Source organism: Chiroxiphia lanceolata, chromosome 8 (genome assembly GCF_009829145.1).
Source record: "Chiroxiphia lanceolata isolate bChiLan1 chromosome 8, bChiLan1.pri, whole genome shotgun sequence".
Lineage (NCBI taxonomy): Eukaryota > Metazoa > Chordata > Aves > Passeriformes > Pipridae > Chiroxiphia > Chiroxiphia lanceolata.
Genome location: NC_045644.1, coordinates 20,067,214 through 20,089,678, shown reverse-complemented (window position 1 = coordinate 20,089,678; position 22,465 = coordinate 20,067,214). Strand labels below are relative to the sequence as shown.

Genomic DNA, 22,465 nt, shown 5'->3' with positions numbered 1-22,465 from the left:
CCTCAATCTTTTTTTTTTTTTCCCCACTACACAATTCCTGTTCTTTTGGTCTTCCATCTCATCTTCACAGATGTCTAATCATTTGTTCCCCACTCTGAGGACTTGGAGTCCTGAGTAAATTTACACATTGCTTAGATTGCCCCATATGGAATAAGGCCACAAAAGGAGGCCTTTCTGAGATAGATTAGAGTGGGAAGAGTAATTCACGTCTGCCAAAGGATACTGCTGTTCACAATACTGGTGTGGTGGCTGCTTTTTTTTTTCCCCCTGAAAAACTTGACATAGTTGACTCATGGATGTGATTCATCATCACTCCAAGATATTTTACTGCAAATCTGATGCTTTCTAAATTGTGTTTGCACAGCCAATTATTCTTGACAGTGTGGTGCCTGGTCTTCTCTCTTTTGATTTGATATGAGGTGGGGCAGTATGTAGTTTTCTTACGTGTTGGGAAAGCAAGCTAAGAATGTCTTCTTTCTCCTTTCCACCCACAGAAAAAAATAGTTTTTTTCTCATTGTGTTTAGCATTAGTGTGGTGAAAATCTGATAACTTCTGTCAGGCATTTCTGTTTGTATTTCTTATAGACAAGTCTTCGGTTACAAACATTTTAAATAGCATTCTCATCTTCTACACTGCTCAACCTGGATATGCTCAGGAGTAGAGCAGAGTGAAAGAGGTTCATCTGTATGGCCAGTGCCTCCTTACTTACTGAACCTGCAGCGAGTCAGGGTCTGGTGAAGAAATGCTCATTGCATGGTTATTGAAATGGCAGTTCCAAAGAGATGTTGGATGAGTTACTTTTCCCCAGTAGTAATTCACTGATTTTTAGGGTTGTGCTTTCCCCTGCTTTTTCTCAAGGTGTGGCTCTGAGTCACAGATGTCATTGCTGAATATAATGGGAACTGTGGTGCTTGCACAGAGTGAGTTAAATGCACTGAAACATAAAGGGTTTCCAAAATGAATCAGATGCCTCTGGATCTTAATTCCTGTGTGCCTCAGTTTCTTGTCTCTAGAATGGAAATAACAAATCCCATTTCTGGAAGATAAAGCAGGTTCAACTAAGAAAGGCACTACCACTCCTGTGATGAACACCAGAAGAAAAGCCACAGAAGAAAGAAATGTATGATTTAGTCTTCAGAAAAAGGTTTGTGCAGTGCATAGCACCTAAGTGAACAAAGAGAAAATAAAATAAGGGCAGAGTCACTTATAAAGGAAACACCCTAGATGAAGGAGCGATTTCCTTGGAAATACAGTTGAGATTGTGTAATTGAAGCTGATTACATAATGTAATATGTATTTAAGGGCTCTAACACTACAAGGCAGTTTTAATTCTGGCATTGCATCCTTTTGATTCCTTGGCTTTGCGCTTCAGGCAGGATCTGTTAATATTTTAGGCAGTGATGTGTGTGTGTGTGTGCATAGTGGAGGAGACACTGCATTTAGTTGCCAGAAAAACTAATTTGGACTCCACTGGAGCTGTGAAATGCTCCTTACCCTCTTGTGTTATGGGAATATCTGGGGAATGGGGGGGAAAAGTCTCTAGAAGCCCTGTGTGGTTTATTATTTTTCAAATTTTGACAGAAGAAAAGGTGAATTGAAATGTAGCCTTTCAATAACAAAAAAAAAAAACCAAAAAAAAAAGAAGTGTTTTAATGCTCTTGTCATTCCCCTCCCTTCCCCTTCTTCCAGTTCTGAAGCAAATTTAGAGCTGGCTGGATACAATTACAAGGTGCAAATGACCCACTGCCAGCAAAAAAATTCCAATTTTCCCTTTTACTCAGAAATCAGCCTCACTGTGGGGTCCTGCTGGTAGCTGTGAGGATGCATCACAAGCTTGGTGGAGACTGTTTCTCACCCATGGTAGGAAATGTCTTTTTTTAAATACAAGCTAAGGGAATATATTTTTATCATGAGCCCTTTGTTAGCTAAGGGCTAATGAGTTTGAGCTGGTGGGATCCTCTGTAAAATGTTGATGAATGCTGAAGACAAGCAGTCTGGTAGGGCTATCTTAGCACTGGGAGAGAGAGTAAGAGCAGAGCAAAGTAAAGGGGAGAGGCAAGGAGAAAGAGGTTGGGGACAAACTGAGAAAAGATGAGGAAAGGGAGCAGATAAACAGCTGACATGCGATTCAGGTCCCTAATTACAGTATTGGCTAATCTAAATGCTCACCATAGGCACAAAAAGCTGTGACCAAGGTTCTCCCTGTTTTCAGCAGGAAAAGAAAACATAGGACAAGATCAAGTCTGGACTTTAAGAGCCCTAGAACAGGAGAGGGGTGGCACGTATTAATTGTGGTGATCTACATGACTCCCTGATGAACAGAGATCAAAAAACTTCAAAGAAAAGCAGAAATTACCTCCCTACCTTCATGGAAATATTCCCACTCTCCCAACTCTACTCATCATCAAGTCTGGACATGTATCACACCGCACAGTTGGTTGCGCAGGAGGAAGCTATCTCGTTCCTGAGAGGTCACGTCTCCCCACATTTGTGTGTTCCAAGAGCTTGCTCTCTTCCCTGCACTGCCCTGAAACAGGTAATCTTAACCACAAAGTAGCCAAGGCAGTTCCCCTAATGCATGAGCATGGAGAGATTTTTCTTTGAAAAGTCCCTGAACGTTTCACCTCTACTCAGAGAATTCCTGGTGATTCTGTATTCCATATCAAAGCTGTGATCAGCCTTAAGTGTCTTTTAAAAGCCATGGAAACTTTTTTCTTGATTCTATCAGATGTTTGGTCTGCTGTGCTGAAGAGTGACTACACAGCCTGAAGTTGGATCCTGTGTTTGAATAAGAAAGTCTTTATTCCAGGAGAAGTAATATTTATGTGTTCTTCCAGGAAAACCAATACCTCCGTCTGGTAATGGGAACTGGTGGTGAAGATGGCCATGTTGTTTTGGCACCTACAATGAAGAGGTGAGACTGGGCTGTGTATTTTGTGTCTCAGAAAGGGCAGATTTTTTCAGCTGGTGACCACAGACATGTCCTGGGAACATGATTCCCAGGACAATCTGGAGAGAAAGCAAACTTTTAAGCATCGCTTACAGAGATGACTTTCTGTGTCTACAAATATGGCCCCTTCCAGCTTTCCATTTTGATCCTAGAGCTGCTAAGTGGCACGTGTCCACCAGAGGGCATGTGGGCCATTTTCTCCTCCTGAGCACAAAAAAAGGTAGAGAACGGTTTCCAAAGCAAGTGCCCTTCCAAAATGGGATCCTGTACTGGCTGCCTTGGCTGTTGTCATTGCAGCTGGGCTGTTGAGGAATGGTACTCAGACAAGTGAGCTGGCAGCAGTAGGGCTGATGTGACTGACTCTGAGCCACTACTGCAGTATGCAGAGCTGTTTTGGTGTGACGTGGGGTTCTGCCTGTATGAAGGGTTAAATGTAAGTCTTTATGGTGCCGTGACTTTATGATTCCCTAGACTTGCATTTCAGACCCCTGTATATGCACATGTGCATATACATCCACGAGAGAGAGAGATACACACGTGCACATGTACACACCCACACTTGGTCACAGAAGTATCTATATCCACACAGGCCCACTCTATAGCTTGCGAAGTAAATTAGTCTTAAATGACTCTTTGGAAACAAAATAAATCAAATAGCATAATAGTACCATCTTTTTATCTCATTTGTTCCCATACAATTAGTAGTTTTACTGCCATGTTGTGACAGGTGACTGTGTTTGACCTTTGCCGCTTGGGTGGTTGGCTGGTGCTCAAACTAATGAAGACCCTTAATGGATTGGCTTTTGTGAGGCTGTGAGCGGTGGGGTTAAAGAGAAAATGGTGCCTTAGACAGAGTCCAGAGAAGATCCTTCAATTAAACCTGAAGTCTATTAGCAAAGAAATATTGAGGAGGTTGAGAGTTAGCAATGATTTAACCAGCAAGTCTTCCTTGTGAGTCGTTTAAAAAAAGAAAAAAAAAATCTCCCTGGTTATTTATTGTTGAGTGTGTGGTTGGACTCTCATCCTCTTGGGTGAGAGGGTGGGAGCAGAGCCATTGACTTGGAGAGGCTGGGGCTATTGGGCCTGACACCCAAGTTTGTTAGCCCCTTGCCTCCCACACAGCCGAGCTTACTTTGGACAAAAGAGTGAGGAAAAATTAAGCAATGGCAGGAACAAATGAAGAGTGATGCTGGGGAAGATAAAGCCAGATCTCTGAGGTAAATAAGACTTTTTGGAACTTAATTGTTTTTCATGATGTAAATAAATTACCGTGAAAGAAAGGGAGAACCGGCAGCTTCTGGGCAATGAGTCAGAGAGCAGAGCTGAGCTGTAGAGCGTGAGTAATAAACAGGAGTGGAGGGAGGCAGATGAGGAGGCTGGTGCAGGACAGGCAGGGTCTGTCCAGAGCAGCACAAATGAACACAACAAGGAATGTTAGGTGTGAGGGGCAAGGGATGGCTGACTTGTGAGAGCACTAGGAGGGCCAGGCCTGATTACAGCAAAGGGCCAGGGGTCCATTCTCCTGCTGTGTTAGACACTTCAACAAAAATCCTGCATGGCAGATACAACAAGCCTGCTGTTCCACAGGATCTCCTCCTGCCCCCAGTGGCTAATTAGATAGTTCCTGTCCCTTTCAGTGTCAAAGGGACACTGAGCATTTCCCATTCCTTCTAGGAAGGCTTCCTTCCTTTTGTTTTTAAGACTTGGTTAACTTTCAGCCTGAGCATCATCTTGCAGCAGTGTTCATGGTCTTAAGCAGAGCTGAGGCTGCCTCTGGCCTACACTGGTCCTTTGGGTAATACACTGTCCCACAGTTGAGAGGTGGGAGATGAGAAGGATCTGATACGGGACAGATTGAAGCTGATTGTTCTGAATGGAGAGACCTGTCTTCTTCCCACTCGTCAGCCAACATCTAGATGCTGTTGGGGTGTCCTAGAGATTGTTGGCATAGCTGAGACTTTCATTGCCACCCACTTCCCCTGCCTCCACACACTAGTAAACCTCCAAGAATTCAGTGTGAGCCAGGCAAAGGCTGAGGTGGAACAGGAGGGAACAATGTCCTGGGTCCTGACAGATGGGACAGATGGGACAACCCATAGTGTCCTGGGTCCTCACATGCCTCCATCAGACTGCTCCATGCTGTGGGCTGGTTTGACATATTGGTGCCTACATCCTTCTTTTGAGCCAAGATACCTCAATGATCAGGAAATTGGACTCTCTTTAAACCCTCTGGTTTCTCCCAAGAGACATGATGGCAACAAAATGGGAGGGAACTAGGTCCAAACTACTTACACAGATGCAACTGGATTTGCCAGGTCTGCAGCCTATTCTGACTACTGGGAAAGGAGTTGTTTCACTCCACTTCAGCTGAATCATCATGTAGCTTTGAAACACCTCAAGCGTAATGCCCAGCTATTCCTCTTCCTGGGACATTTCACCTCAACACCATAAGACAGGACTCCAAAACTGAATACCCTGCTCCAAAAGTCCTCAAGCATCATGGCAGGCCCTCAGAGCTATACTCAAGAATTGCCTGAGTCTTCATATCTTCATTTCTTCTTCATCTATCTATCTATCTATCTATCTATCTATCTATCTATCTATCTATCTATCTATCTATCCTTCCTCATGAAGTAACTCCTTCCCTTCACTTCCACAGTCCTTCTTCCTTTCTTTTTCTTTTCTTTTCTTTTCTCACACTCTTAGACATGTGGCTTCCCCCTCCTACCTCCCCCTACTTTGGGGATAATTTAACATGTTACACACTAACTTTGCAGTAATGGCACTCCGGCTTTTTGAAATTCTGCTTCCCTGTTTTATGGCTGGGCCTCTAATGGTTATCTCGCAGCCCTGCCTCTGGCAATCATGTAAGGAATAAATAGAAGCTGACACAGTAATTTACTTAAATCTTCTCCACACTTTTGCAGCATTTTCCTCCAGAGGATACCCCCGAAACAACAATTATTTGAAATGTCATGCGTTCCTGCCCCTAGGCTACCGACAAATGAACATTAAATCTATTAACAACAAAAAAAATTAAATGTTTACTTTTCTGCGAAGGTAAAGGAGAAGCTGGAGAGAGGGAGGGATGTCTCCAATAAATTTCTTCTCAATAATAAAGAGGTGTAGTTAATGTTCTCTCTAAGCGGAGTCAGCTTGCAGCCCACATCCTATGAGGACAGAGATGTGATGCCACAGAACTACCATGCAGCCTTTACCAGGGCAGCTCGATAGCCTCATTTTTCCAAGCCAGGGAGCTCAGTTTTAGGTTGGTATTTTTGCAGATTGAGTAAGATATGCAGTGGGCCAGCAGCCGTGAACACGGTGTTCTCAGTTCTCAACCCATCTGGAGCAGTGGGAGAGGAAGCATTACCCCCTGGTCAAAAGGAGGTTAAGAATATAGCTCATCTGCTTCATAGAAAGGAAAACTGAGCATTTTTGAACTCTGCTCCTATACACTGCAGAAGGTCTAAGCCGGAGGTAAGGCCCAGCTCCTCTTCTTTTCTGTCCCATGCTCCCACCCCTTTGCTCAGCTTTCCTGAAAACAGGTAAGCATAGGTATGGGAGGGTGAAACCACACGAAGGTGGACTCAGCCCTGCACGTGAGCCCTGGTGGAAGATGGTGTGAATATGGAAAGTCACTTGCATCCACTTGCTGTGGATGAAAGTTCCCATGGGGATCTGGGAAAAACAGGAACCAGGCCTAAAGCATGGGGAATCATTTTCCAATCTGCAAATGGGGAAGTCCAGGTCCAGAGTAGGTTAGATGCTCACCAAGATACAGTAGTAGAAATAGAAAGAAGTATCCCAGCTTTATTCTAATTGCTTCATACTGTCTTGAAAACACTGTCCCCCTGCTTGAACTTTTCAATTTACAGCTATTCTGGAAAATTTTCCTTGTCCATTGATTCAGCCTAAGGTTCTCTTGGGAACCACTGTGTTTATACAGCCAGGAACCCATCCCTTTGACTTGGAAATCCTCTCTCCATCTGAGTTTAGGGATTTAAAGGAACCAAAAGGATCACAGGTCTTCTCGTGAATGAACTCATGAAGGAAAATTTCTCATCTGATATTGAATGCTGCAGACTCCACAGAAAAAATTGCTTCTCTGTTCTTTTTCCCTTTTCAGGAAAAGAAGCTTGGGTATAGACCTCAGAACCTTGGAGAGTGTGGCACCTCTGACATGCTGTATGAACCAATTGTTATATGGAGTGTGAACAGAAACCTATTATCCCCCTTTTGAAGAGGACACATGAAAATTTGACCAACCTTATATTCCTTTGTGCAGAATGGCCAGGAACTTAAAATTTTGTAGTCACCATGGTTCACTGTATCACCAAGTAAGTATGCCAGGTTGTGGGGTTTTTCCCTGTAGACTGGGATCCCACTTTTTGGCACTGGTTCTGATTTGCAGAGCCAGATTACAGAGGAGATATCCACTAGATCCGCTGCATTCAAGTCTCAGTGGAGCTTACTGTCCCAATCCTAATCCATTTCTTCACTGCTGTCCCAGTCCATGTACTAAGGTGGTTCATATGTGGATGCTCAGTCAGATATCTGTGATGCTAGACTGCTGTGGCACTGAGATACCTTTGTATCAGTGGGAGACAGTGCTCATGTGATGATGTGTATTTGGGAGAAGATCCTCCAAGGTAGCTCCCACAGTCCTGTGACACAGGCCTATGCTCTCACAGGTAGTTTATACAGTCTGATCATTCAGGTCTTCTGAGTCCCATGGATCCCCCTGACATTTTGTTTGCTACCTGCTATGATTCTTTAAGGAATAAGAAGAAAGATCATCTTCCAAGTGTGTGATATGTGTGTGTCTGGAAGGAGTGAGTTGGTTCTCTACTAATAATCCTTTAACATCTCTTTGTGTTTCAGAAGAGGAAACTAGCTCATCCAAGGAATCAGAGTTTAGCTCTGGAAGAACAATTGCTTTGGACTCTTCTCAGGCTTGGTGCAAATACTTTGCCTATTGCCTTGCACTGCCACGACTGCATAGAGAGCATGTCCTTTGTCATCCAGAGAGAACGGGCTTTGTGGGTGTTTCCCATTTAGTTTCTGAAACAGTCTCTCCCCTTGATAAGAAAGGGTAGTCTTCTTCCCCTGATCAGGCTGAGTGCCTGATGTTTAATGATACATAAAGAGCAAAGTAGATATTACATCTATGATCAATCAGCTCCACAACATACATACTCTGTACAGGAAATCACACAGCTTGTGATGTACAAGGCATAGGCTTCTGACCTTAGAGTGTACTGTAGATTCTGCAGTATACACTGCAGGTAAATTCTGTCTCAGTATTGCAGTGGATTGATTTAAATAGTTCCACTGCCAAAAATTCTAAGCACCATAGCACATTTATGAGTTATCCTAACACACAGAAACACCAGTGGTCTAATATATTGGGATGGACTCTTAGATAGCATATAGTATCAATACAAATTAGTGTCTGCCATTATAAACTGCAGGGCCTCAAATACGTTATCCTATTTCTAAAAAAAAAAAAAAAAAAAGCTGGAACTTGGGAAGAGAATTCATCAGACTACTTTGCATTATTAAACTTCCTCCTGTAATGTCTCCACTTTGATCTCTTCTCTGGCCAGATTCAGATCCCAGTTCCTGATTTCCACCAAGGAAAGTATATAAAGAAGCTGGGTGCCTGCACTTTTTTTAAAGCTTTGTAGCGTGTTCTTGTGCTCTCAATTCCGGATAATGCTGGATCCCTTTTATCCAGCCCCTCCTCTTGCCCTTTCAAGTGCAAAGAAGACTCCTGTGCCCCCCCCTCGAAGTTAAAGGGAGGCTTTAGAGAGGAGGGCTCAGCACGCTGGGGCTCTTGAGCCTGTGTTTAATCTCTTTTCCCGTTCCTCTGTGCCTCTGTGGCTTCCCTGCCAGTTTCTTTGTTGCCAAGTTTCTCATTTCCTTTTATTTGTGTGTGCGGGAGGTTGCCAGGCTCACTGGAATGCAACTGAAGTCATCTTGAGGGGACGCGCCTCGGCCCCCGCCCCGGGTGATACATGACCTGCCTCAGCCTGCTCGCCCACCCCGGGCAGGCTGGAGTGGGCTTTCCTGGCTGCAGGCAGCAGGAGAGCCAGGGAGGGCAGCGGGACAGCAGAGGTATCCACCAGCTGCTGCAGCTGGCTCGTGCAGGGCTGGTGTGTTGGATGTCATGCAGGGTGCGAGGAGGATGGAGATCAGGGGAAAAGGGATTGAGAGACAGCACCTTGACCTCTGGGCTGCTGTCTTGCTTGGAGAAGGAGAGCAGAGACATGTGCAGACTTCGGCAGGGTCAGGGGGCCTGGTCTGTCTCAGTTCCTGCCTAACCTCAGGTGACCTCAGTGCAGTGCCCCAACTCCTGCCCTGTTCCACCAAGTGACGCTGGGCTGAAGGTGTGGCCTTTATCTGCATGCTGGGACGTGCTCTCAGGATTAATATGGGCTTCATTAGGCTCATGAAGGAGAGAGCTTGAATCAGACTTCAGGGCTGGACATAGCTCTGAGGAATTCATTGGTCTTAACAAGTGACAATAGAGACTGTTTGTGTTCATGCTATTTGCCATGCCTCCATCACGAAGGTACCTTACTAGAAGACCTATATGTCAAGGAACATGGGAAGGGGATGTCCTGAGTGGAATGACATTAAGCTTGTCCATGGGCCCTCAGCCTCTGACTGTGTAATGTTGGAGGAATGGCTATCAGCGGATCAGGCACTGTTGTACCCACTATGGGTCTTGTTAATCCAGATGCCAGTGTATGCACTGACTTCTAGGCTTGACCTTGTTTCTACCTTGTGGTCTGTGACATACTGAAACTAGGAGTTGCTCACTAGAGGAGTTCCCCAATGTAAAGGAGAGCAAAGGTGTGGGATGATTTTGCTTAGGATGGGCCTGGAGTGTCTGGAACTGGCAGTTTGCTGTGTAGCAATCTGCAGCAGTCCTGTTTGGAGCTGTCCCATGGTACAGTGTTGAGAACATTTAAGTTTGGGTGTTATTTTCTGCTCATGGGCGCTGAGAGCAAGAGCCTTGCTCAAAAGCCTCAAAAAATTCCCCTGTGGCTGTGAGTGGTTCTTGCTGTACTGCACAGACCAGAGCTGTTAGGCTCCTGGACACTCTGGCTAACAATCAGCATATCACTGCCCGGGTATCTGCCAAATCTCCCTGCTGCTTTGTTCAAGGAGCATTTGTACTGCCATTGTCTCTGTTCCCTTTGGACAGGCCCATGGGGTTGTGCAACTCTGAGTTTGTGCAGTGTCTACCTGGAGGTAATTGTTTTGGCTTTGCACCTAGAACAGTCTGTCAGTCCACAACCCCGAAACTCCTGCAGGAGACCTGGAGATTGCATCACATATGAAGGGGAAGACTGACTGATACATATATTGCAGTGAGCAGAAAAAAGAGTCACTTGTAAATACCCTTCTGTGCTTTGTTGTGATGCTGCTATTTCAACCCAATGGTTTAAGTATTGTTGCAGAGAGGCTTCCACACATTTCTTTTTCAAGATAGGTCCTTGCTGTACATCTGTAAGTTCCTGAATCGCTTTTATGGAGGATTCCTCCAAACTTTCCAGTACTTTTAAAAATGAAAAATGTGTTTTCTTAACTAAGATATTGTGAAGAAAGCTTCTGATAAAGCCACTGTCTTATTCTTGTGTTAGAAACACTTTCACTCAAGAATATTTCAAGAAGTTTCAGTTTTTTCTATATTCCTTTTCTATTTTGTCTTCTTTTATCAGATCTTTTAATTCTTGATTTTCTTCACCAGGATGACTTGCTATAGGATAGCAGAGCAGAAGGAAAGCACATCATCTAACCCCTCTGATTCTCCCCTGCTGCTGCTTGGCATCCACATATACTGTGTATTGCAAGAGAAAAGCAAGACCTGGAAACAATCTGCTGAGGGTTTCAGATTCTCTCTGTTCCTCTCTTCCAGCCCATTAGGTCAGAAAGAGAATGACTGTCAACAAGTGTTTCATCTGGAACTGTAGTCCTGGGATTTCCTTAGATTTTTACCACAGCTTGAGCTGAAGACTAGTTTCCAACTATCAGTCACTCTTGGCTGAACCTCTATTTTGATTTTTCAGAGCTGATTTCCAGCCCCTGCTCCTTTATAAAACCTCGTTTGCACTCATTCAGGGTGTGGTTGGATCAGGCGCCAACTTGGAAGAGGTTCTCACTTGTGCTTGTTACTGTGTCTGGACACAACATGGCCCTAAACTGCGATGCAGTTATTCCTTGAAAAGGGAGGAGGTTTTGTAGGGCATTGGCCTGGACCAACTTCTGATCAATATTTTAGAGATTTCAATAATAAAATGAAAACCAAGCAGAGAGTAGCAAATTGGAAGAAGGTTGCAAATCCTTTGGGGGGCAGGGTTGTAACTCAAAATAGCTTGATATGCTGGAGAAATAAACAAAACTTAGGTAACTCAGTTGGTTACCTAACTGAGCAAAGGCTCAGTTTACATCTGATTAAGGAATGGGGGAACTAGTGCATTGTCTAGGGGGGAGGGCAGAGCTCAAACTGTGTGGGAGTCACTAATGTTGCACTCTTGCAGTAAGAAAATGTTAGGGTCTGCATTTTATCAATACTAAGGTTCTTGCTGAGTCACAAGAGGGCCCAGCAGCTCTCTGGCATAGTGCAGTGGAGTCTTATATAGTGCTGAAGGCTGCCATAGGGCTGAAAACCAGGGCCTGTGAGGAAAGGTTAAGGAATTGTTTTATGTGAAAATGGACGAGAAGACTATGCGTGTAAAAAGCTCAGTTTCCCAGGGTATAAGTGAATGATATCAACAAGCAGGTAAACAACCATTTCCTCTGCCTGCCTGCTAACAAGCAGAAAGAAACAAGAATCCATAGAATGAGGGAGATGGAGGGGATATTACTCCCTCCATAGATGAGGGAGTAAAAGCCCTTGTTAACTCATGGAGAATAGAAGCACCAGCAGAGATCACCATGCAGATGCTGGAATCTTGGCTGAGGGTGCTTCAGAATATACCTCAGCCAAGGATGGTCTGCATGTATCTGTCTCAACAGGAATGTAACTGGGTCATTGCATTGCCTTTTTTTCTGACTGCTTTTTCTGCATCCTTTTCATCTGCTTGAAAGCTGACAGAGCAGTGGGAACTTCAAAGGAATTTGTAGTTTGAGGTCTTTCCTTTTCCCTCATGGAAAACCTCCAGAATCAATGAAAACATAGAGCACATGTATTCCCCCAACAGAAAGCAATGCTAGCAAGCTGTTAGGTACAAAATGCTTTGAAATTTCCTGGTTGGAAGACAACTGATTATCAAACAACTGTTATACTGTACAACAGAGATCACAGTTCCTCTTTGGTGCTGGAAAAACTAAGGATTAAACAAGCTCCTCCTAGGGGAGGGATCGTTTGGGACAGGTGTCCCCTGCAGAGCTGCAGTACAGTAAGCACATGATTCTTTCACCAGCCACCAGCTCCTGTGTTCCAGCCCAGGCCATTGGCAGCTCAGAGCTCTCCCCCTCTCCCTGCAACCCTGGAACATGCGTGGCTCGTTAGCAGCAGCCTGGCAATCAGAAGAGCCTGCTATGGCAGCAGCAGCTTTTCCAGAGCTGTCCCACGTGCAGTGCAGGGCAGAGGCTGTTTGCCAAGGTGAGGTGCTCCCTGCAACTGGCTGAGGTGGAGCCCGTGGGAGAGGGCATTGGTCCTCACCAAATGCAACCAGCTGGAGCAAACTTTGCTTCCTTGCAAAGTGCTTCCACCTTGCCGTCCTACCTGCCCAGATAGTCACCCTGCTCCCTGATGCATATGCAGCCAAGTGCCAGGGAGCAGACGGAGGAAGAGCCATCTGGCTTCTACCAAGCTCATTCCCACGTTGGAGCTGGGGGAACTGCTGGAACAAAAGATGGCATCACTTGGGAGTGCCTGGACTAGAGAGTTTGTGAGTACTGCAGGAGTCTTAAGCTTGCTTCTTCCACGCTCATTGGCTTCCCAGCAGCAGGTTTCCCAAGCTGCTGCACTCATGTGTGTTCCCTAGTAGCTGAGCTGTGGTCTCCAGCCACTCTCTCTGTCAGGGGGACTTCTGCTGGACTCATGGAAAACAACACATTTTTCCCCTCCTCAGCCCACACTGCTGCCCCTTGTGGTAGGACCATATGGGCCACTCTCATGGCTAGGACACCTAGGACAGCCTTTGACAAGGCTGACAGAGCCAAATCCCGTGGTGCCAGCTGAGATTTTCCTGGCTCAGGTTCTGCTTCGTTCCATGCTAACTCCACACAGCTGGGCTGTGTGGGGCTAGTCACCAGGGAACAGAGGCTGGCAGAGATGAATAGAGGATGTGAACAGTTCCCTTGGTGCCCTTTTCCCTCACTCTTGTTTCCCTCTCAGCAGGGGGAAGCAGTCTCTGCGTGGTCCTCTGCCGATTGCATCGGGGAAAGTCATTAAAAAGAATTAAAAAGGAACAGAAAGAGACGGAAGAGGGGGGGAAAAACCCAACTAAACAGCCCCAAACAGTTATAAACTCAAACAAAAGAACAACAGGATCTTCCTGCTCAAAGGTCTGGGCCACTCTTACCTTGACAGCAAAGGACAGCAGCACACCAGCGATTTACTGGGAGAATGGAGGAAAGCCTTGGATGTATATCTGCTGGGGCAGTGGTGATATGGGTTGTGGGGCTGGTTGTGGAAGCTGTCATCTGATTGTTCAGATGGGAAAAAATATATATTACAGAATTAAATTAATTACACAAGGTTGAATTATCCATCTGCTGAAATTGACAATGGTTCGGTATCTTGGCTTTTGGAGAGGGAATAGTGTGCAAGATACCATCCTGGGGGGCAGTGTCTCTCCTCCATTTTGCTGGGGGGAAGCATCAGCCTCTGTTTGCAACTGCTCTAGCTGGGGAGCAAAAGAATGGGATGGAGCACCTGGTTCCTCCTGTCCTGTCTCCAGGGAGGATTTGAGCTCCAAGGTTACGCAGTTGTGTCTGGTCTGGAAAGATCTGGTTTATAATCCAAATACAGTACCATAAAGGTTTTCCCAAAATAGTTGCCTAAATTTTGAGTCTGTATTGAGATACAGAAGTCTGGGCTTTTTTGGATGCCAGCCACTCACGTGTTCTGAATTATGACTGAACATGGCCAGTAATCTTTAAAAGGTTTGATATTTGAGTTCTGGATGAGTGCTCGAAGCCTGGAGCCTGTAAAACACTATGGAGGGCTGTCCCAAGATCCTCACCATCTCCACTTTCCTCAGCTTCTGCTTCAACACCCATCTGTACCTGCCTGAACACATCATGTTAGGACTCCGTGACAAAGACAGAAACTTTAAGATAGCAGTGAGATAATTTTTGCTGCAGTAAGAGTGGCCTGCAGGCTGGGGACAGAGATGGTGATGGGAGAGCATCTGAAGATTACTTGAAGAATCTCATTCTGAAGCCCTACGGGCCACACACTTGCCTGGGTCTGACACAGTCACTGGTTCAGGTTCCTCCTCAAACCATCACAGAAACTGCAGCATTTCCCTCGGGTTTATTTCTGCATGCTTCAAATGAGTTGGATTTTCTCACCCAAGTATTGGCCCCAGGAAAGCTCCTGGACCATTTTCCTATTAGCCCTCCTTGCTAGTGTTTAGCTGAGGCAGTTTGTAGCTGCAGATGTTCCTGTGCTTTGGTTACCAAGGCTTAGGCTACAACTGTTGCAGAAATCCTTAATTCTAGCACAGTGGATCCCCATGAACATGGTAGATATGTTTGTTTATGTCTCACCTAGCATACCACAAGCTGAGACAGAACTCAAAGGGGCTAACACTGGGGAGGTTTGGATCATATACTGAAATAGGTTTAGCTGCTGTGCAAAGTATGTTTTTCATTAGTGGTGCTTTTAATAGCTTGCATTAGTTTATTTACATGTACATTCTGGCATATACTGCTGTATATTAATATGGGTCTCCGCATTTATATGATTAGCTGTATTCTTCTAGGTATAACTGTGTCTGTGTTGTTAAAGCTTAAAGGTTTATCTTTATACAGATTATCAGTACTGGGGTAGTGTCGTGTTTCTGGGGTGTGCTGAGGTGTGTATTGTTGTGTGCTGGATGCATCCCTCCCTAGGGGTGTTTCTGTGGGGTGTTCTGAGGCATTCACTCTGCTCGTCACCATGGGGACAAGCGGGAGGGGGGCGGGGGGAAAGGAACACAATTTGTATTTCTTAGTGTTGTGTGATTGTGCTCTCACAGTGCCTCAAAGTGAAGGTGCATGAGGAACTACATACCTCTGTCCTGCGTGTTCCTCTGTGACAATAATATGCACACACACATGCACTTGCACATACAGGCACACACCCTCCAGGCTCCAGGGCGTGTAGGAGAGAGTGTGTGTGTGTCTGAATGCTATTTAAATAAAAAAGAAAGGAAGTGAATCAGGGTCGTTTCCATTTTAATTGTAAAACAGATAAGCACTAAACACTTTGAAAAAGTAAATGACTTGAGAATAATTACTATCTATTACTCTGCGTCCCAGGGGGGCAGTTGGAGGAGCCCAGATGGCTACAAAAATGGGATTTAGCAGAAAATTGAAGACATTATTCACCGTAACACATTATCAATTACCTTCATATCAATTACAATAACCTTACATTAGAAGAAGGGCCAGGAGACTATCTTCAGCCCCCAGCCTGAATAGTAATTGCACTACCCCTATGGATGGTGTGTGTATGTGTGTGTGTGTGTGTGTGTGTGTATTAGAGAGTGGGGGGCACCACAGGGTTGTGCAGGGGTTCTGGCAGCTCCCAATGCTGGGAGGAGGGGAGGAAGAGGGTGAAAGCTGCTCAGAGTAGTTTTTCCTCCCCTTCCTACTGTCACCTCATGGAAGGTTTTCTTCTGTCCTGTTTGTGTGGTCTAATAGCTTGAAGGGCAGCTGATGTGGCTCCTTCCAAAAAATTCTGCTTGGCTTGCCATTTGGGATGTTCAGGGTCTCTGTGCAGACACTACTGTTTCGCACCAGTGTCCCCTACTTTCCTCTTCCCCCTCTCAGCCATTTCAGCCAAGCTGCTCAGTTTGTTAATAGGGGCTGGTGTGCAATCTGAGGTTCTTTTCTGTATGATCTACCTTTCTTGGTGTAGCAATCTGTGCAGGAGGTGGAGGCCCTCTGCCAGACCCAGATGGGGCATCAGCTCGTGTTTCCTGTAAACACTCACAGAGAGATCACACAAGACCTTTGCTGGCATGCAGAGAGGAACCAACCAAAAACAATTTAAAAAAATCTCTCCTCTTCCTTTTCTCCAGAGATGGTGGAAGATGTCTCAGGGAGAGCAGTATCAAGGCTGCTTCAACAGGCTGGTAGCATGAAGGTAACTCTAAGGACATCTTGTTGCCTGTGACTGTGTCTTGTTGCCAGCTGGGATAGCCTTTGGAGCTGGTGGTATGTCAGTGCTTCTAACTGTAGCTGGCTAATGCTTCTGCCTTGCCATAGTGCCATTTTGAAATTCTCCCTCCTGGATCTGGACTTGATCCAGCTCACCTGAGTATTTATACATGCAACACCCAGATCTAGCTGTTGTGGTCCCTTTCTCTGCTGCAATCCAAACAGGTTTCACTGCCATGGCATCCTGGCCTGTGCACAAACCTGTGTGTAAGATAAGGATTCGGACACATCAGGGCACTTATGAGTTAAACGGTTGGTGACACTCCCTCTAGTCTCCCCCCTTTCCCAAATATGCACTGGAGTGTCCAGTGGGTTAGTGCAGAGAGGACTAATTGCTATTAAAAGGCTTTAATCTGGGAGATTAGTGCTGGCTCCAGGCGGTGTTTGCACATGAAGGAGATGTTTCCGATGAGATGAACTAGAATTTGTCCCTGCTGTTTTGTTGATAGAAAATCATCTTCCCCTTGGTTTTTTCTCTTTATCTCTGTCTCTCTTGCTTTCTTGCTCTCTCTGATAATTTTCTTTTGCCTTTTCCTTGAAGTTGAGCTGAGAGTTTTTTTATATCTTGGAGTGGCAGTCCTCTTTGACCTTTGGGGTCAGTTGTTTTTGCACGTTCATACAGACATGCATGTGTGTATGCGTAGACGTGACTGAAGTTTCCTGATTCAAAGTCCTGCAGGAAATAGATCCTGACCAATAGAAGTGATGATAAATATATTTTTCCCTTGCTTGCTGTTGAGCCTCCTGTGGGTCAGAGGGGCCTGCAGAACCCTTCCTATAACATGGGTCAGGCCAGTCCCCTTCTCCTGGGCAAAGACTTGATCCGGAGACCATCAGGAAGAGGTGTTGCAGACTGAAAATCTTAAAGCTCCCTGCAGAAGTAATTAGTGGGAGGTAATTAAAAGATTATGTATGGGAAGGTATGGAGCATTACTGGACCTCTGGCATGACCCAGGAAATGTCAGTGTTGACTTTGATGAACATTAGATCAAACTGAATGGAAATTATTCTGATAACATGCCAGATGTGTCCAGAGAGCCTGTCCATGAAGGAGACACATTTGACCTGGGAGCACAGAAATCTTTGTTCTGTACTTGCTGGAGGATCCAAAAGCAGAGATGCTTGTTCTGGATTTACTGTTTTCAGAAATCCACGAGTGTCTGTCAGGTCTGACTATCTAGACAGGTAATCCCTGCTGTGCCTAGTTGGAATTTTCACAGCACCCTTATGAAGTTAAGTGCCAATTCCCATTGAAAAGCACAAAGGAATAAATACTGTTTACATGTAACTTGAGTGGAAGGAACTGAAGACTTTGTATCCCAAAGAATATGTGAAAACTTTATCAGAAAAGGAGGACTTGGGTAGAACACAAGGTTGCATGGTCCTTCTGGCCTAGAGGGTTACCAGACAAAAGTTATGAAAGAGAAATGGTAAGAAAGAATGAGTGTCCTCAAATCAGTGAGGCCAAGAATCAAGGGGAGAGTTGGGCAGGGAGAAAAAAATTGGTTCAGGATCTGGGTCTTCCAGTCAAAGAGGTCAAGACTTTCTAAGGAAGAAGTGCTTTTATGCAAAGTGTCACACATCATTCTTTCGTGCACTGTCTGAACACCATGGGCTTTGCTCTTTTGCAGGATGCTGCTGGAATATTCCATCAGACTGCACTGTCATTATTTTTGCTGTAAGTATGTATTTTGAGGAGGTGTAAATGAGGCACTGGGAGAAGAGAGGGGGAAATTAAGTCACCTTTGTATTCCTGGAGGCTGTTTGGCTCTCCAAAGGCAGTTGTGGAGCCTGTTGCTTGGCAAAGTGGTGTGGTGGTGTGTTGTTCTTTGTTTCTTTAAAGCATCTGAATCAGATGTGAAATGTCACAGCACCGGTCCTTTTAGGACAACTTTGTAGTGGGCTGCAATTTTGTATAAAGGTAATAATTTCTCACTCTCTTTCTCTCCATGCTCCTGCCTGAGAATCCAGACTGTTACTGTTAGCCAGCAGGAAGGCAGACCTACTGCTCATGTAAATTGCTCTAGTTCTGTTGTTTGCCCTTGTTCCCTCAAGTTTGCAGATGATGCTGGTGTAACCAGCATAAGGATCTGGCCTCTAGCATGTGTTTGTCCCATCTGCTGTCCAGCATGTTAATTTTCATGGAAGACACAAACTTGCACGGACTGTGATTTTAAGGAGGGGCCCTTTTTCTTTTCAAGAGCCAACTGCAAAGCCTCAGGGGCCAGATTCTGAAAGACAGTCAATGCCAAGATCTGGAGGAGCTGAGAACTTGTGTCCTGGCAATTTCTGGCTTGTGGTCCTATACTGACAAGACCGTAAGGAAAGAATCACGTGTTAGGCATTTTTGTAAAAACAGTGATGATGTTAAAATTTTGTTGGTAGCAACATTCTTGGGGGAAAGGATCAGGCTTGCAAAAAAGGGTTCAGTTGAACCCTTGAAAGAGGCCCCAAAAAATCCTCGAGGGGGTTAGAAATAATGGAAAAGGGAGTATATTTCCACTGCCATTGTCAACCAAAGTAAAAATAATGATTTCTCCAAAAAAAAAAAAAAAGAAGGAAAAAGTAACAGGTAGAAGTGAAGGGATTTGGTTTTTTGGACTGTTTCTCTTTAACACTTTTATTTCAATAGGAGCAGAAATATGTCAGGTGATGGCTCAAGTGATTTCTTCTTCCAAGTATTTGATGCTGAAAATGTTTACAAATATTAATAGACAGGCTTCTTAACGTGCCCAGTGATCTTGTAAGTCTTGTGTTTTGGGTGCAAGACTGGCAATACATGAGATTTTCTAAATTGTTAGACATGATATTAAAAAAAAAAAAAAAGAAATGAAAGAAAGGAAAATAAAAGGGCCAAACCAAAAAATATGAAGATGTTTTGAAAGTGTCCCAAAACTGAAAATTTTTGCATTCACCTCAAATATTGTTTATTCTGGTTAATGTTTGATAGGATACATTTCTTGATTGTTACTGCCCTTATCCAAGTGGCTTATTGTGTATTTGGGTGGTAGCGTTAGACTCTTTATTTTTATTACATGTTTTATGAAGTTTCTGCAGCTCTTAGAATCACGTGAGGATATGACAATATCAGTGGTCCATTCAGTTTGTTATGTTATCAATGTTTCTGTTCCAAGATGAGCATTAAATCAGAATAAATAGCTTGAGAACTTATTAGAACCTTAAAATTCAGAAGGTACTCAGAATCTATTATATGATTAATTATTTTAATGAATTTCAGTGAAACTTCTGGTTTTAGCAGATATGGCATACCCTTTTTTAATGACTATGTTGAAAATATCACAGATAGGCTTCTAGTCACTTTTAAATGCTCATGGAAACCAATCTTTTATTGTATGTATCTCACTGCATGGTTGGAACCCCAGGGGTCTACATCCAGGGAACTTGGAAGGAGTTGGCCACTCGGTGTTTGAAGAAGTGCTTAGAGCTTTCCACGTGTTGAACTTCTTCAACTATACTGGTAAAACTTCCACTTGACTTCAGAGAAATTTCAGTCACGTCCCACATCCAGGAGTGCAGTCCAGTCATGTACACGACTTGCACAGAAGTACCCCTCAAGACCATGGGAAAGCATGTTTCTGGGGAGGGAAGTGTGCTGATCTGTGGAGTAAGCAGAAGGGATGGTGAATAGTGCACGACCAAACTGGGAACAAGAGACTTATAGGAGAGATATGTAAAGGACCATTGTAGAAGGTGGATTCCAAAAAATGAAAGACTCTAACACAGGCCTTGGAATTGGACAGCTCCATGGACACAAGGCAGCAGGGAGCTCACTCGGCAACTAACTAATCCCTCTTTTCTGAGCTGGAGCCAACCAAGGATGGAGCTGCCTCTTCTAGCCTGCCAGTGGCCTTAGAAATTTTAAGGAAACCTAAATTAAACCTGGCTTCTGATGGGTGTTCTGCCTTCCCAAATCCAATTAGTCAATCACAACTTTTCACTTAGCTGCAATGACTTTAATTGGATCAGAATAACAGCAGGAAGGATAGAAAATGGCAGGACTTTACTTAGCATGCAGGGTGGAGCCTTGCAGCAAGGATCATCATTATCTCTAGCACAAGCTGTAGAGTTCATCAGAGGTGTAAAAATTCCATGAGCAGACCACAATATTATTTATGAAGTATTTTCATCTTCTTATGAGCTGTAAGCATCCACATGAAAAGCCGTAATAGGTGTGGTGGTCCAGCCTACTATTCTCCCGTGTGTGTACTTCAGCCAGCAGAACTTGGCTGCATGCAATACCTCCTTTGCACTTGGTGGTGTGAAGGGGCTTTTGGACAAGTGAAAGGCCTGTGAATGTTCTCCAAGTCTTTAAAGCTGAACACAAGCTTAGAGCTGGGTAGAACTGAGGCCTTTGGAGAGTGGATTTTTTTTTGAACTGCCATTCAAAGGTGCAGGGGCTGTAGTGAAACACAACAGCTCCAAAACGTGCATTCCTGTCATGTTAGTGGACCTGGGGTAGCACCACCAGATGAGCTTTAATAGTCAAATTCCAGGGTATTAAGACAGTGACAATACATTAGCACCAGGACAAGACTTGGCAATGACAGAGATGATCTAGCAATGCTACTAATAAGAGCTAAACTTCTTCTGAACAGATGTGTCATTGGCTTGCTCACTGGGATGTGGGAAAGGGGAGACATGGCTGTTACAGCCAACATTTTCCAAGTATAATTTGGAATGAGATGTTGGAAATCAAAATAATACTTTAAAAGATTCCAGCTTAGTGATTTCTTTTTTTTCTGCATTTTACTAATCACAGTTGGTGATGAGCAGCATATGATGAATACAGCAGCAAGCAAAACTTAGAAAAAACATGAGGAGAAAGGCAACTATTTTCCTGCTTTCTGTACAACTTAAGGAACCTCCCTTCTACTAAAGCAAATTTCATCATGTGGGCCACACTCCATGCATACTGATGCCACTTCATATCCAAGGGATGCCTTGCAGCCTCAGTGAATGTTGATCTGGATTTAGCCGACATAACAGGGATCAGATTTTTGCCCACTGGGAGCTGTCAATGAATGCAAAGTGTGACGTAGTGCTTATCTAGCATGCACACGAGGGACCCTGCTGCAAATCAGGAATGACTTCACTAAATCCAGTGGAGCTGAACAACCATAAATGAGCAGAATGAGGCCCACGCATTATCCCAGGCTAGCAAGCTATCTTTAGCAGGCCCTAATGAATTCAGCTGCAGCATGTAGTCATTAATCCCAGCGGAAGGAGCAGCTCACCATTACATGACCTAGGATTTCAAGAGTTTCCTATTAATGCACTGGCCTGCTGTCCTAATGCAGAAACCTCAATGGTTCCAGGTATGGGGGAAACATGCATTACCCTGCACCTGGCCAAAATCTTGATAAGGCTCTTTCAGCACCTTCTGCCTGGGTCAGAAGGGAGGAAAGGCTGGGGTAATAGATGGCACACGAGGCCCAGAAATTGTTTATGATGCAAATATGTTTAAAAGCACTGCCTTGCCTCCTCTGGGAAAAGGAGTTTAAAATTGAAGTCTAATGATAACAAATGATTGTTAATGAGTTGTCTAAACATAATAGATGGAAAGAATTAAAAGCCTAGAATAAACAGGGTTTCATTAAAGAACAATAAAGGAACAACACAAATTTCATATTTTAGAATAAATGGGCCCTTGTGGTCTAGCTGGGAGTGGAGGGAACTGAGGTGGGTGCATGGACTGGGAAGGTGAGCCATCTCCTGCCTGGATGTGCTCCCTGGACACAGAGCTCTGGTGGCTGGGCAGCGCTCGCTGGCTGGAGGAGCTTTGCAGTGGCTGCTTAGGGCTTCACTTCTGCCCAGCTTGCACACATACCTGACCTGCAGCACAAGAGGAATTCCATCAGCAGTGCCCAGGTACTTGAAAGCAGGCACTTGCTCAAGTGTCCTGCTTAAGCACCTCTCAGCACTTTGAGATGGAAGGGGAGATGGGTTTTGCTCAGAGGTGTTCACAGGCAGGGCTAACCCTGGCACTGGAAACCTCCGTGACCTCCATTCAGACAGTCCATGTAGCCCTTCCTTACAGCACCAAATACTGGTTACAGGGTTCACAGGACTGCCTGGGGAACTCAAGCTATTCCTAAGTGAGT

The 22,465-nt window shown here is 44.6% G+C and overlaps 1 long non-coding RNA gene across 1 annotated transcript; it reads left to right on the top strand.

The window, feature by feature from the left end:
* The first annotated feature begins 3,994 nt into the window (after nt 1-3,994).
* Nucleotides 3,995-21,010, top strand: LOC116790043. The gene is made up of 6 exons (XR_004358236.1): nt 3,995-4,168; nt 7,081-7,291; nt 13,309-13,558; nt 16,205-16,269; nt 17,975-18,021; nt 19,727-21,010. It is a non-coding gene; the product is annotated as an uncharacterized LOC116790043 (long non-coding RNA).
* The last annotated feature ends 1,455 nt before the right edge of the window (nt 21,011-22,465 follow it).